A 14852-nucleotide genomic window follows, 5' to 3' on the forward strand; every position below is an offset into this window, starting at 1 on the left:
TACATGCCCGGGCAGGAGGACCAGGCTAGGCACCGAGTGTGAATCACCTGGATCAGCACTTGCTATGGATTCTTAGAAATTGTTCTGTTCTTTTGTATACTGTCCACATTTTTGTAAAATTTCTACCACAACAATCAGAACAAATGGTGCTTTTTTCAAGCCAGCAAATGGCCTTCGTTTAGCATAATGTGTGGCTGTGTGAAAGGCTGAAATTTCCCAGAACTCTCCTGCCTTATCCTGTCTATTTCGGAGATTGTCTATCTCCTCCGGGAAACTCTATATTTTGTATTCACAGTGATATCATTTCTCTTTTTTATTTCTGTAATCTCTTTAAAATATTCTGTTCCATGCTGCCACCCTTAGGTTCTTCCAAGAAAACTTACATTTTAATAGAGGTCTAAGTAAAAGCACTGCAACTATAATCAGCAAGAACCCAGTCAATAGCCGCACAATGAGGATGGTATTTCGGGTTGTTTGGCCTTTCCTGGGAACTAAGAAATCTTTTCATCCACATAGCCGCTCGATAGAATAGAAATTTCTTTTTACACTTCATCTAGATAAAGCCAGATCCTTCCAACCTTGGAGGGAGGTTAGGCCTTCAAAGGGCTTGCTGGCTGGCTCTCCTGTGCGGCACCTGCCTCCAGCGGCTGGGGCAGAACATACCCCTGACGACCACCAGCTCACATCTGGGGAGCCCGGCAGCTGGGCCGCCCCGAGCACCTCACCGTTCTCTTCAGAACCCTCTGCAGAAGGAAGTGACGGTGCGTCCCTGAGTCCTAACAGCAACCAGCGCGTTCATCCTTCATTCTCTCTGTCACAAAGCCGGGACGTAAATATCAGTGAACGTGGGGAAGGTGGCGCGAGGAGTGGAGGCGAGAGTGCAGACAGGGAAGCTTCATCCTTGGCCCAGGGCGGTCACCAAGGACTGAGCACTGACCCCACGGCTGCCCCTCCCTGTGCAGATGGCAGCCCTCCTCACCAACCAGGCTGCTCTGTCCGCATGCAGGGCAGCCTCGCTGCCTTCTCAACACATCACCAGGGGCCGTCGGTGCGGCCCAGGCGTCTGCCTGGGAAAGGCCAGCCCTGGGCATGCCTCGCCCAGAGCAAGCGCTCTCCCTCATCCGTAATGCCCATCAGATTGAGATGTCTCAAGGGTCAGAGATACAAGCAGGAAGGAGAAGCTCACTGCAGGAAGACGGGCAGTGCTCCCAACATCAGACTCCGGCAAAAAGCAGGAGGTAAGAACGCACAGAGTTAGAGAGGGACAAGCCTGTGTTTCATGAAGCAGTTAATAAAAGCCAAGCACTTTGCATCTCATAAACCCAGTCAATCCACACCCCAGCTCGGAGAGGTGGTTGTATCAACTTCACTTTAGAGATGAATGAACTGGGGTTCAGAAATAAATGTCACAATTCAGGAAGCAGAGTTGGTGGGATTTGAACCCAAGTCAGTCAGATTAGAAAACTCGTCTACTTTCAATGACACTAACTAGCAGGCATCTAAAATATAAATGTACTATGACTGATTTGGCTCAGGAGTAGATCTGTTTTACCCTAAATCACATAATCTCAGGAAGGCTGTACTGTCTAGGGGTGGGGCTGGAGAGAAGAGACCACGGGGCTGTTCCGCACTGGGAAGTGTCTTGCTTCTTCCTGAGCAAAGAATAGAGTTCATCTTTCACACGAAAACTCTTACCTCTGTAGATTCCATGGAGATTTTTACCAGCCACTCAGACTTACCTTAATCACTGTGCAGCTCCTCTCCGGCTACTACCTGTCAAGCTTCTCTCTTACTTGCTGAATATTTCACACATGAAGTCATGGGACGCAGAGCTATGGGCTGTATACTACCCCTTTGGTTTCCATTTAAATTTACGGCTTGCCAGTATGAAGAGTCCCGGGGCGCTAACTAAGGTGGTGATTAGACTGTCCATCAATTAGTTTGCATTTCGACACAATGTTCATGGCCCGATTCCACTCCTTCATACAAAGGGCTGTTTAATTCAACACACACACACACACACACACACACACATGCTTTCTCTCAGGCATTTTTACTGAGTTACAGAGTACGTGTCACCCAGATGTGCCTCCCACAATAGTTTAACTGTACTGGAAAAATTACCAGAAACATATTTACGCTACTAAACTCCCACAGCTAAGACCAGTTTTTCACTACAATACTATTTTTTTCACCACCCCACTCTAGAATTAATTATTCTGTTGCCATGTTACATTCCTCTTCACACTTAAAATTTCATAGTTTTCAAGGAAAAATCACTTTTATGGAATCTTCATTTCTGTGCCCTCTATGTACTTTTTAAATTTTTTAAAAAAAAATTATTGATTAATTTTAGGGGGAGAGAGACAGAGGAATATCAATTTTGTTGTTCCACCCATGTATACATTCATTGGTTGATTTTTGTATGTTCCCAGACCGGGATCAAACCCGCAACCTTGGTGTACTGGGCACTGCTCTAATCAATTGAGCCTTCTGTGTACTTTTTAGATGATTATGATAATAAGGAGCAAGAAGCTGAAAGTGATATAGAGGTAGGGTTGCTAGACAAAATATAGGATACCCAGTTAAATTTTAATTTCACGTAAACAATGACTTTTTTAAGTGTAAGTATGTCCCATGCAATATTGGGACATATACTAAAAAATTAATCATTGTGTATCTGCCATTCAAATTCAATTGACAGACTATATTTTGATTTCTAAAATCTGGCAACCCTGGGCAGACAGAAAAAGTAGAACAAGACTCACAGGTATTACAAATACATGGAGGCTGACATAATAGTGCAATCTATTAGAACAAATGGTCTACAAGGACATAAGCTGCCTACCTCTGCTTGACACATTGTGATCATTTTAAAGTAGCTGGAAAAAAGGGATTTGGGGAGATGAATGAACATACTTCAAAGGCCATGGAGGTTACTGGGCTTTTTCTGAGAGGACCTTTTCCTGAGACTGTAGAATCCCCAGTCATGGCCCTCAGTCGGCCAGGAGATCCCACACAGAAACGAGACTGCCCTCAGAATAAGGGAGCTTAATGGAAATGTTCTTCCCAATTGAAAATGATGATTGACACTGCTTATGCAGCTCTAAGAGTTTTTCTAAGCTGATCTTTTTTTTCAATAAAACCTAGTATGGCATTCAAACTCCTATCTACTATGTCTTCATAATCACTAAAGACAAGTACCTTAACTAAATAATCAATAAATTGGTTGAAGGCTGCTAAATGTATAGTACTATGCTCAGAATTAAGGTAATAAAATGAAAAAGATAGTTTGCCCCCAAGAATTGCATGTGTTGCCTGAAAAGCATGAATAAAGTACTGAATGAGCGGCCAGCGAGGTAGAGAGGGCCAGCCCTTCGAGGGGAAATCTGGGCTTGACCGCGAAGGGAGGGTAGGATTCCGATACACAGGCAGTGAACAGCAGATATCCCAGTGTTTCGAACAGACAGAGGAACGAAGCACCATCACAGGCCAAGAAGCACAGAGGAGGGCAGTGAGTGGAGAGTTCGGTAGCTGATAAAATTAGAGAAGGAGTAGTTAAGAGTCATATTATAAAGGAATTTTACTGCTAAAATTGTATAATTCGCCAATAAAAAGTCATCAAATGTTTTCAAGGACAAGAATAGTTACAAGACCTGGTTTTAGAAACATTAGCCTAGAAAACAATATGAAAGCTACGCTGCAGAGCGTGGAGCTCAGGACACTAACAGGCGTATGCTGGTCTATCCAAGAGGCACATTTATACCAAAGAAGCAGCAACAGGAAAGAGAGCCCTTAAAGAGGACTGATAACGGCTGGTTACAGGAGAACAAGACGAAGAAATTGGAGTCACAGAAGGCAGTGACAGAACGAGGTGAGCCAAGAAATGAGAGCTTTCAAGTAGGCAACTCCCAAGAAGAGGCAGTTGGATTTAGCAAGAAAGCGTGCTGGGCAGAATTTGCAGACAGCAATTTTAGACCCTTGGTGAGGGCAAAGGTTTGGTTAAAGAGTGAAATGGAGCATTTCTGCTTCCAGCAATATAACTGATAAAACACAGCAGCCCTTTTAAATGCATATCTCACTTGAAAGGAAGGGGAAAATCCTAGGAGATAAAACACAAAAACAAAACCACCAAAAAGGAAGCAGAAAACCAGAGAGAAAAGCAAAGACTGAAGCTGCGAAGCCTCCGGTGGAATTTCCCCATTCCAGGGACCTACGGCCACTCCCCCGGGGAGCAGGACCCAAAGTCTCCACAAGGTGAGGAGCTGGCACTAGTGCCCACAATGCCCAAGACCTTTGAAAGCTGAGATGCTCCATGAAATGGTGGGTTAGGGAAAAAACAAAATACTCACTTACAAAGGGAGACAATATGAAATGTACTGTATCAGCTTCAGCTCTTGTAAGGAGAATAAAGCCTCCCTAGCCCCTCGCTATCAGCAGCCAGATAAAATCTGGGACAAATATTTCATGGGGCATACTTGATGCTAAAACATTTATTTATTATTATTATTTTTTAAAGTTTAACTGGGTGTTACAGATGGATGGAGCATTGTCCTGTGCACCAAAGGCGGTGAGTGCTATTCCCAGTCAGGGCACATGCCTACACTTCAGGTCCAGTCCCTCCTCTGCGTGTGTATGGGACACAATCATCAGTGTTTCTCTCACATCAATGTCTCTCTCCCCCCACCCCTTCCTCTTTTACTAAAATCAATAACAACATATTCTCTGGTGAGGATTTTTTTTTAAAGTTTAACTGGGTGTCCTATATTTTTATTTTATAAATCTGTCAAATGAACTTTTCCCACCCTTCCCAACAACCGAGAATTTTAAAATACAGGCCAATTCCATGCGAGCTTAAGGCTCAAACTTATGCAAACATCAGGGATTGTAAAACCACAAGCCCAAATTCGAATTCAATGCTAGTAGCTTCCAAAAGCGTACAACAGAGGAAAAGGCAAAGGAATAAACACCCACCCAGAGCTCTCAGGATTCCCACAGTCAATACACGTTCTCAACTCAAAACTGTATCCTAGGAAACAGGACAACAGGAAAGTAGTTTACAGAAGTAAAAACCATAAAAATAGACTTCCTAGGTCCTCATACATCATATTGTACAAGAGATAACAAAGCACAAATGAACACTCTTGAAAGAGAACCAAATTGTACTTACAGACATTAAAATATAATTATAGAAACATAATTGAAATAGAATTATTGAAATTAAAAATTCAACGGGTGGTTTAAAAAGCAAATTGGACAGAATATGGAAGAGGGAATACATTAGAAGATAGATTTTTTTTTTAAGTTTATAGACTGTTACAAATGGAGCTAATGAGATGATAAATAAGAAGAGTTTTACAAAAAAATTAAAAATAAAGCCCTGGCCAGTTTGGCTCAGCGGTTGGAGCGTCGGTCTGCGGTCCGGAGAAACCCGGGTTCGGTTCCCGCTAAGGGCACGTACTTCGGTTGCAGTTTGTCCCCGGCCCTGGTTGGTCGTGCGGGTGGCAGCCACTCCATGTGTCCCTTCACGTCGATGTTTCTCACTCTCTCTCCCTTCCTCTCTCTCCTTCCCACTCTGTCTGTGCAAAAAATGGAAAGGTGTCCTCAGGTGAGGATTAAAATAAATAAATAAATAAATAAATAAATAAATAAATAAATAAATAAATAAATAAAATGAGATTTAACATACATCTAATTGCAGTTTCAGAAGGAGACAATATTTGAAAATACACACACACACACACACATATGTCCTTGATGAAAACCATTAATCCTCAGATTTAGGAAGGACGAAAATTTTAAATTTTTTTAACTAAAAAAAACCTTTTAATCCACACCCAGACATACCATAGCAATATAAAAAGTCAAAAGGATGAACATGACCTTAATAGCAGACAAAGAGAAAGTTACTTCAAAAATATTAGAATGACACGGACAAAGAAATAAAAATTATAATGATAGCAAATCACTCAGAAGCTATAAGAAAATAACTTAGACTTACAATTTCAACTTACCTACCTAAATCCCCACTCCAGAATAAAGTTACAGAAAGTATATTTTCTGACAAAAATTTTAGAGCTTCCATGAATAGATTTTCACTAAAAGAGTAACTACAGAAAGTCTGAAATGAATGGTGAGCAAAGAAATAGTTAAATGTATGGGTAAATCTAATCAAGCAGTAGAAAAAAAATTATGATAATTTCAAATTAGAGAAGTACAACAAGATGCAACAAAAATATTATATAACAATAGTTTAAAAGAGATATTTTTTTTTTCATAAGGGAAGAGATAGTTATCGGATGAAGCTAAGCATCCATTTAGAATTTTAATAGTAACTAGTTAAAGAACAGAAATGGTCTTTTAAAAAATAAAGTAGAAATTAATTAAAACAAAATTCACAGCAATTAAGAATAAAACAGCTCTTTGAAACTAATCTAAATAATTATAGATGTCATTACATCCAAATGTTAAACTTCTGTTAATCACACCACCATTACAAGGTTTTTAAAAAATAGAACAAACAGAACAGCCACAGAGCAGGAGGACTACTTTAAACAGGTGCATACACAGTGAGCATCCCAAACATGAGACATCTGCACGTCAAGAAGGAAGAGGAAAACTGCACACAAAGAAATACGGCAAAAAGATAGGAAAAAGCAATTCAGAAAAGAGGAAACTAAATGACCAAGAAATATCAGGTAACCTGCTCACTCTTAACCACAATCAAAACACCTCTCTGCGGTACCATCTCATATCACCCATCAAATAAGCAAAAAATAAATGAGGACAATGTCAATTGTTGAAGAGGATGTAGGGCGATGGGAACTCTTGTATATTACCGGTTGGAGTATAAATTGGTTCAAGTATTTGAAGAGCAAACGACAACCTCCAGTAAATCTAACAAGGCACAATCCCTACAATTCTACTCCAAGGTATAAACCCTTAAAAACTCTTGCACATGTGCAAAAGGAGACACGATCACAGCACCATTATTCAAAACAAAAACAAAAAATTGGTTTATAGTGGCAAATGACTATCAATGAAGAGCTTTCTCTAAATTGGCTGATAAGAAGCTAACAGGATATGGGGCTTCACTTCCCATGGTCCCCAAATCTCCAGGTGATAAGCAGCTTTGTGCCCAACAACTGCAAACAGCCCACTTTTTACCCTCAGACTGCTTGACACCAAAGGGGCCTTACTGTCCCCAAGTCTTGTTCGGCTCACAAAAGGGTAGAGCATCAGCGGGAACATCTCAGTGATGGGCGCTCTCTGCTGGAGGCCCGTCGGACAGTGTACCCCAATGCACTTGAGCTCAAGCCCACTCTGGAGAAGACCCTGAGAGATCCACTCTGACCACCTTTCTGCCCAGGAGTCCTATTTACACCGTGATAATGCCGATATCTGCCCTGGACCCTTGACACAAAAGTTGCAAACTAATTGTCCATCAGCAGGACAGTATATCATTAAATTGTGGAATTTCACACACTGGAACACCATCATCATGGATGAATCTCACCAAAACTATAATGAATGAAAACACACAGATGCCAAGTTATGGAACAATACACACAGTATAACGTCACTTGTATAATGTTTAAAATATAGAAAACAGTATGACAGAGATTAGGCGTACATACATATTTAGTACTACTGTAAAGAATGATATGGAAATGATAATGACCACATCTGAATTCAAGATAGTGGTAGCATCATTGCCTGTTTGGAGGAAATGAGATGTGATTAGGGATGGGTACACAGGAGCATCAATTTTATCAGTAACATTTTATTTGTTAAGCCAGGTGGTGATACAAGGTCTTTACTGTGTTCTTCTATACATTTTCTTATCTTACATATTTTCAGTTTTTTGAAATGAATGGGAATGAGGTAAGGAAGCAGAGTTCATATCACTTTTATAAAGGAGGAAACTCACAAGGGTGGAGGATAGTTTCTCTTAGGATAGGGAGATGCAGAGCCCTTGCTGGCCACCCAAATGGGCTTGAATAGGAAGGGAGACATTCTCCAGAATATTCTGAAATCATTCTATAGCACTGAGGTGACTATACATAAAAACATATCTTCCCTGGCCTAGGGAGGTGAACTATTCAACAATTTTCTTTTGATTAATCAATCAAAGTTCTACACAACAAATATTCATTTTGCCTCCCTTTTAGTATACTAAACAACCTCCACACAAAATATCTTCACTTGCAAATAAACCACTTTCGAGATTCCCTATGTAAATATCCATTTTTAGGCTAGAACTGCACTGATATTCATTGCATATACTCTGGTCTAATACGGTAGCTCTCTCTATAATTATTTCCCCAGTGAATGAATGAATAAATAAAAATATCTTAAAAAACCAGTGTGTGTTTAAATAGCTCAAATTCATGTTGATTGCAGCCAAAACACAACTTTTAATAATTAAGAACACCTACCAGTCAAGTACTACGCTAGGCGCTAGAGAGATGAAGACAGTTACATTGCTTCCTAAGAATCCACGTCAAACTTGTATTACAGCTCTTATTACCTCTGGTGGAAAAGACTCCCCCATTTCCTATGTCCTTTTTGAAAACATGGATTTTGCTCATTTTCTCTCTGAATCCCCATTCAGCAAGTAGGAATAGATATAAAGTGACAGTTAAACTGTAGAGTCAAATAATTGCTCTTTGTGGGATTCTCTAGTATTTGGAGATCGGTTGTGATTATATGCATCTCGGTTCATGTGGGACCAGATTTGTTTTTAGTATTAGAGCAGCAAATTTTAGCAACAAGATATTCCTCTGTTTTCTACAGTAAAAGGTCCCAATTATTCTTTCTTTCTACTGTCTAACTGAAGTTCTCTTTCCCCCTTCAAGCGATAGTATTACTTTATGAGAGACTATATACAGCTCTAATTTTATTTTAAGATATATATAACTTTTTACCTTTCTCGATCATCTAGTGGTTTCTTCCATGACTGCATCTGGTCCTGCGTTTTCTGGCCACCAAGAGTGAGGTTCCTCTAATTTGGTCTGAAACCCTAGCTCATTGCAGAAGGCCAGCCAAGAGCCCGGAAGACTCTGGAAATAGGATTTCAGGAGGAGGCCAGAGTCAGGCACCAAGTGCCCTGTGCATGGCCATCCCGGCCCCTGCCTGGCTGTGCCTGGCACTCAGAGTGGGAGATGGTGAAGGGGAACACGTGAGCACAGCTTCCTGCCAGGACAGGAGCCAGCCCTCAGGCCATAGCCCAGAGCCTGTTCTGGGAGGCTGTGGTTTGTCCAGTTTAACCAGCTCAACCTGAGGGAACCCGTGCCTCAGCATGTAGGGACTGGAGCGGTGGCAGAGCTTCAACAAATCAGAGGTCTGCTTAGCAGAGCCACCTTGAGTTTGAACTCTTCCTAAGTGGGCTCACTATCCACGGGCTCTGCCACATACATGGAAAACCTACTGTAGCATGATGTCTTTCTCTGTCTAACGATCGATACATCTATCCTGGTCAATGCTCATCAGTAGATCAGCACAGCTCATAGTTCACCATTTTCCCCAGAAAAACTTGTCTTCAGAGTAAGGCGGTGTCTGCCTGTTGTTTCTGCTGCAGCCTTTCACAGAACAGTGAACTGGTCAGCCAGACAGGAGGGGAAGGAAAATGTTGTTGACACACCCTACAAAGGGAGGCTTGGAAGTTAAAATCTTTATAACTAGAACATGGTCTTTGTGGAGTGAGGATAATATGTTTTGCAAGCAGGCAGAACTGTAAAAATTCAACACTGAGATACCAGTGACATTTCACGCTAAGCTAAATATTGACAGAAAATACTATTTTCGGAGCAACCTTTATATATTTAAGATAATGTATGAGAAATCTAACTGCTGAGGAACTGTATTACTGGCTTCTAACAGCAGTTGGTCCATTCATTTATAACAGTAAATAAATGTTGTGAAAGTTCATGTAGAAAGCATGATCTAAATGGCTAACTATGACAGGCTTGCGCTGTGGCAGGCATGCGTTTCTAGCAGAGAAGTACAAGTTTGTTCAGAATGTCTTTTTTTAGATTACTTTGAGGAAGAATGGCATCATTGGAATACTGCAAACCATGGCAAGTTTCGTCTTTTTTTTTTTTCCTTATGGAATGAGAAATGACATCAGTTTACATGTCATCTGAGAATAAAGGAATTTATTTTGTTGAAAGGCATCCAAATCACCCTCTCTTTGGGAGGCTTTGTTACTGAAACAAACGTTATCATTGTTAATTATTTGGCCATTTATGGGATTTACTATCTAAATCATAGTTTGTTTCATCAACAAGTCTGTAGGTTTAGACATATTTTATTGACCTAGTAATTTAATCATGCTGTTCACCCACGACAATCTTAAGGAAATGCTAACATTTAAAGCCCCATTATTCTAAGCTCAGTAGGAAAATTCCATGAAGGAGAGGACGACCATTTGTATAAAGTAATATCTGAAATTATCTCAACCAACCCCACAGCTTCTCCCTGGCCTGCGAAATTTCTCTTTCTCCTGTGTTTCCTATGGTGATAAATGAATTCCAGCCATTTCCCAAGCCAGGATCCCAATAATTATCCTTGGTTCCCCTATTTCTAGCCCCTTCATCCATTTGACATCTGGGTTGGAGCTTCTAATGCTTTGCTCATTCTCAATATATCCCACCACCTCTGTTCAGCCCCTTGACAGGTTTCACCTGAATGTACCCAACACTCTCCCAACTGGTCTCGCTGCCTTCAATCTCCCCATCGACATCGACATGGGACTCCACTACCTCGTCTAAGTTACTCGGAGGCTCCTCAACCTTATAAAGTCCCACAGACTCCATGTGGTACCTGGGTCAGCTTTCCCCTCCAGCCTTGCCACTGGCTTCTCCCATTCACGTTTGCTGTGCCAACCACGGGGAAATGGTTGTCCCCGAAAGCACCGCGCCCCTCTCACCTGCAAGCCTTCCTCTGCGGATCCCTCTGCCTCGAAAACACTCCCCACGGTCCCAACGCTGCCTGAAACCTTTCTCCGATGAACTCCGACCTGTCTCTTAGGACTCAACTGTGGCATCACTCCTGCCTGGAAACCTTCTCTGACATGCCCTTTCTCACACCTTGGTTAAGTGCCCTCTGTGTGTTCTCTGGGTACTAAGTGCTTAACATATTTGTGGAACAAATCCTTTACCCTAATGCACATTTCAATCCCACAAAATCTCTGATACAACCATGATCCTTGCCCTGCCATCTCATGAACATGCCATGCTTTGTGCCCACCTCCACACCTTTGCCCACACTGTTCACCCACCTTGGGATGGTTTCCTTCTTCCCCAAGGAAGATGTCTCTGAACATGTCAACCCTAGGCAATGTTTCTGACCTCTGAATATTGGCACATTTTGCATGTTTCTCATTGGACATATACTTATACATAGTTCTAGTGACATCAGTTATATTTTAACTATTGAGTTATTTATTTTTTTATGGTTACGTATCTATTTCCCCTGCCAATTATACTTGAAGCACCTTGAAAACAAGGACAAGGTATTATTTTGTATTCCTCCTCTTTCTCCTCCAAATTTGCATAGTTCTGTACAGTGTCAATAATCAATCCATGTCATTTAACATTATAACATTAACATCATTTAACAGTTATATGATTAAGACAAAACCAATAGATGAAGAAAAGACTACACAATGTAACAAATATGTTTCGTGTTCAAAAGAATAAATTAGTTCAAATGAGATCATGAGTAAAGTGAGAAATGCATGCCCATGAACGTAATTCACTGTAGTCTGGCATGTGAACGTAAAGCCTTGGGAAGCAGCAGCTGCAATGGAAACGCCGATCATCGTGCCAACAGTATGAACACACTCAGCTGTAGGACAAGCCAGATGTCAATCAAACGTGGAATAAAAACAAGATGTACACTCTTCAAACCAATCTGCATGTATATTTAACCAAAGAGCTGCTCACAGTCCAACTGGCAACAGTAAAAGCAAAGAAAAATTAAAGGAAACATAAAAAATATATAAAACACTAAATGTCAGAAGTAAATCAAACTTCAGTGACACAATAACTGTAAGCAGATTAAATTCTCCTAATAACTATCTCACACTCGTCATAAACAAAATCCAATTACATGCCTCTTAGAAGAGATACACAATAAACAACGTGACTCTGAAAGGCCCGTTCATCACACAAACATTTTTGTAGGATATCTACTATGTACCAACCAACTCCATGCTAAGTGACATAAAGGTTAAATATTAAAAGACCGAGGTATACAAGGCAAATGCAAACAAAAAGAAAGCAAAAGTCACAACACTAAAAGAATCAGTGCTAAAGGCAAGAAGCATTTTGAAAAACCAAAAAATTATTTTACTTATGTGTCTGTTAATCAAGGATGCAATCCACCAGAATCCTTATGGGTAGTCATAAATATATCTATCAATCTTAGAGAACAGTTATAAGTTTTATGTAAGAAAATTAATCTAATACACCTAACTCAACCTGCCCCATGGTACATGCTCAAAACATTGGGTTTATTTGTTCAGTGTTTGTGTTAGTAAAAGTAGTATTAATAAGATGTGGTAGTCACTAACACTCATGGTGCAGACAATAGCATCAAGGTGCATCAGGGAAAACACCGGAAATACGTGGAGACATTTACAAGATCATAAGAGGAGAATGAGGAGGTGCGACCACATTTCTTTTTGTTCTTGAAGTAACAAGTGATAAAAAAAAAAGTGCTAATGGAATCTAAATAGTAATGCCTGACAATATACGTTGTTGGTGGTGGTGGTGATGGTGGTGGTGGTGTGTGTGTATATGTGCATGTATTTTCATATATTCTATAAATTCCATGATCTACAAAATATATACATCCTTTCCCATGGAACATTTACCAAAGTTGATCATTTACTAAATTTAAATTAAAATAAAAATTACAATTGCTAAAGCAAAAGATAGGCTTTATTCTCTGACATTTGCAAGAAAATGGAAAATAAATTATGAAATAGTAGCAAACAAAACAAAACAAAAAAAACTTAAGAAGTTATTTTTCTCCTAAATAGCTCTCAGATCCAAGACAGTATCAAAACTAAACTGACAGAATAATGAAAACAATGACTGGCTGGGCAAATGCTCACAGGACCACTTGGATGATGCAATCAAAACTGTTCTCAGAGGTACAGCAACATCCTTACATTATTTCATTATTCAAAAAATTAATATAATGAATGATCATGAATAAAGGAGAAATACAAACTTAGAAAAAGCAAATGAAGATTAATACAGATTGAAGAAGACAACAAAATTTAAAACAGGAAATATGAACAATTTGAAAATGAACTCAATCTCTTATTTCCACAAGAATAAAAATAAACCCATGATAGGACTATGAAAAAAACACAAATATTCACAAATAGAAATTATAAAGTGGACATTAGAATACATATACAAACATATATGGAAATACAAATATGTTTATTTTATATGATGTATGTGTGTGTGTGTACACACACACACACACACACACACACACATATATGGAGAGAGAGAGAGAGAGAGAGAGAGAGAGAGAGAGAGAGAGAGATAGTGGAACCTCGGTTCTTGAACTTAATTTCTTCTGGAAAACTGCTGAAAAAACCAAAGCACTTTTTCTCATTAGAAATCATGTAAATTGAATTAATCCATTCCAGATACCGAAATGTTTCCCTGTTTTAACCTTTCTTATACATAGTACCTGTCTAATGTACTGTTTAGTCTACACATAAACACTTAAAAAATAAAAAAGACATGAAGTGTAAATGAAAATTTAACAAAAAGGAAATAAATGTATAGTAAGGAGCAAAAAACTAATAATAATAAGCAGGAACAAAAGCAAAAAAAAAAAAAAAAACCCACATGAAAATATTCACACCACAATTTCCCGAAGAGTTAACAGCAGAAAACTGATTCCTACTCACACGTTCTCTCGTTTGTTTGTCGCCTGAGAGACACATGACTGATTACACAGCTACAGGTATCAGCACAACAGGGCTGTGGGTTGAGAAGCAAACTGTTCAGGACGGGAGATGTTCCAGAACCGAGAGGTTGGACTCTGCCCCACAAAGCATGCATACCTTATACCTGGCCTAATGATTTTGAAGATGTCAATAATCTAGAGACATGTTTTTCTGAATAAAAATAAATTAATTAACTGAATAAAAATAGGAAAACTGGACAAATTAAAGAATTTTTTTTAAAATGTCCAAAAAAATTTCTAAAGTCATTCCATTATTATTAACAACTAATTTCAAGAAAAAAAAAGCAACCTCCATGCATTGATAACAATGTCCTCAATCTCACAAATGCTCTGTATGAAAGGTACTTGTATTTACATTTTATAGGTGATAAAACTGATGCCTAGACAAGTTAAATAACTCGCCACCTGAGGTTATAAGACTGGCAAGGGACCAACCCAGGATTTGAACCAAAGTCTGTGTATAACCCCAAAGCCCAAGGGCTCACGACTGTGCTTTACTGCCTTGTCTACATAAACAGTTCCCAAAACACAGAAAATGATGAACATCTTCCAAATTAATGGTGTGAAACTCACATAAACCTGATAGCAAAATTTGATGAAGCTAGTAAATAATGAAAAAGGAAAGCTATCAGGCAAACTCACTTATGAAGTCTTAATAGAATAACAAATTGCCCTGGCTGGTTTGGCTAAGAGGTTAGAGTGTCGGCCTGTGGTCCAGAGAGACCCGGGTTCGGTTCCTGCTAAGGACACGTACCTCAGTTGCAGTTTGTCCCCAGCCCTGGTTGGGACGTGGAGGAGGCAGCCACTCAATGTGTCCCTTTCACGTCAATGTTTCTCTCTCTCTCTCTCTT

This window comes from Molossus molossus, unplaced genomic scaffold, assembly GCF_014108415.1.
Source record: "Molossus molossus isolate mMolMol1 unplaced genomic scaffold, mMolMol1.p scaffold_m16_p_11, whole genome shotgun sequence".
Taxonomy (NCBI): domain Eukaryota; kingdom Metazoa; phylum Chordata; class Mammalia; order Chiroptera; family Molossidae; genus Molossus; species Molossus molossus.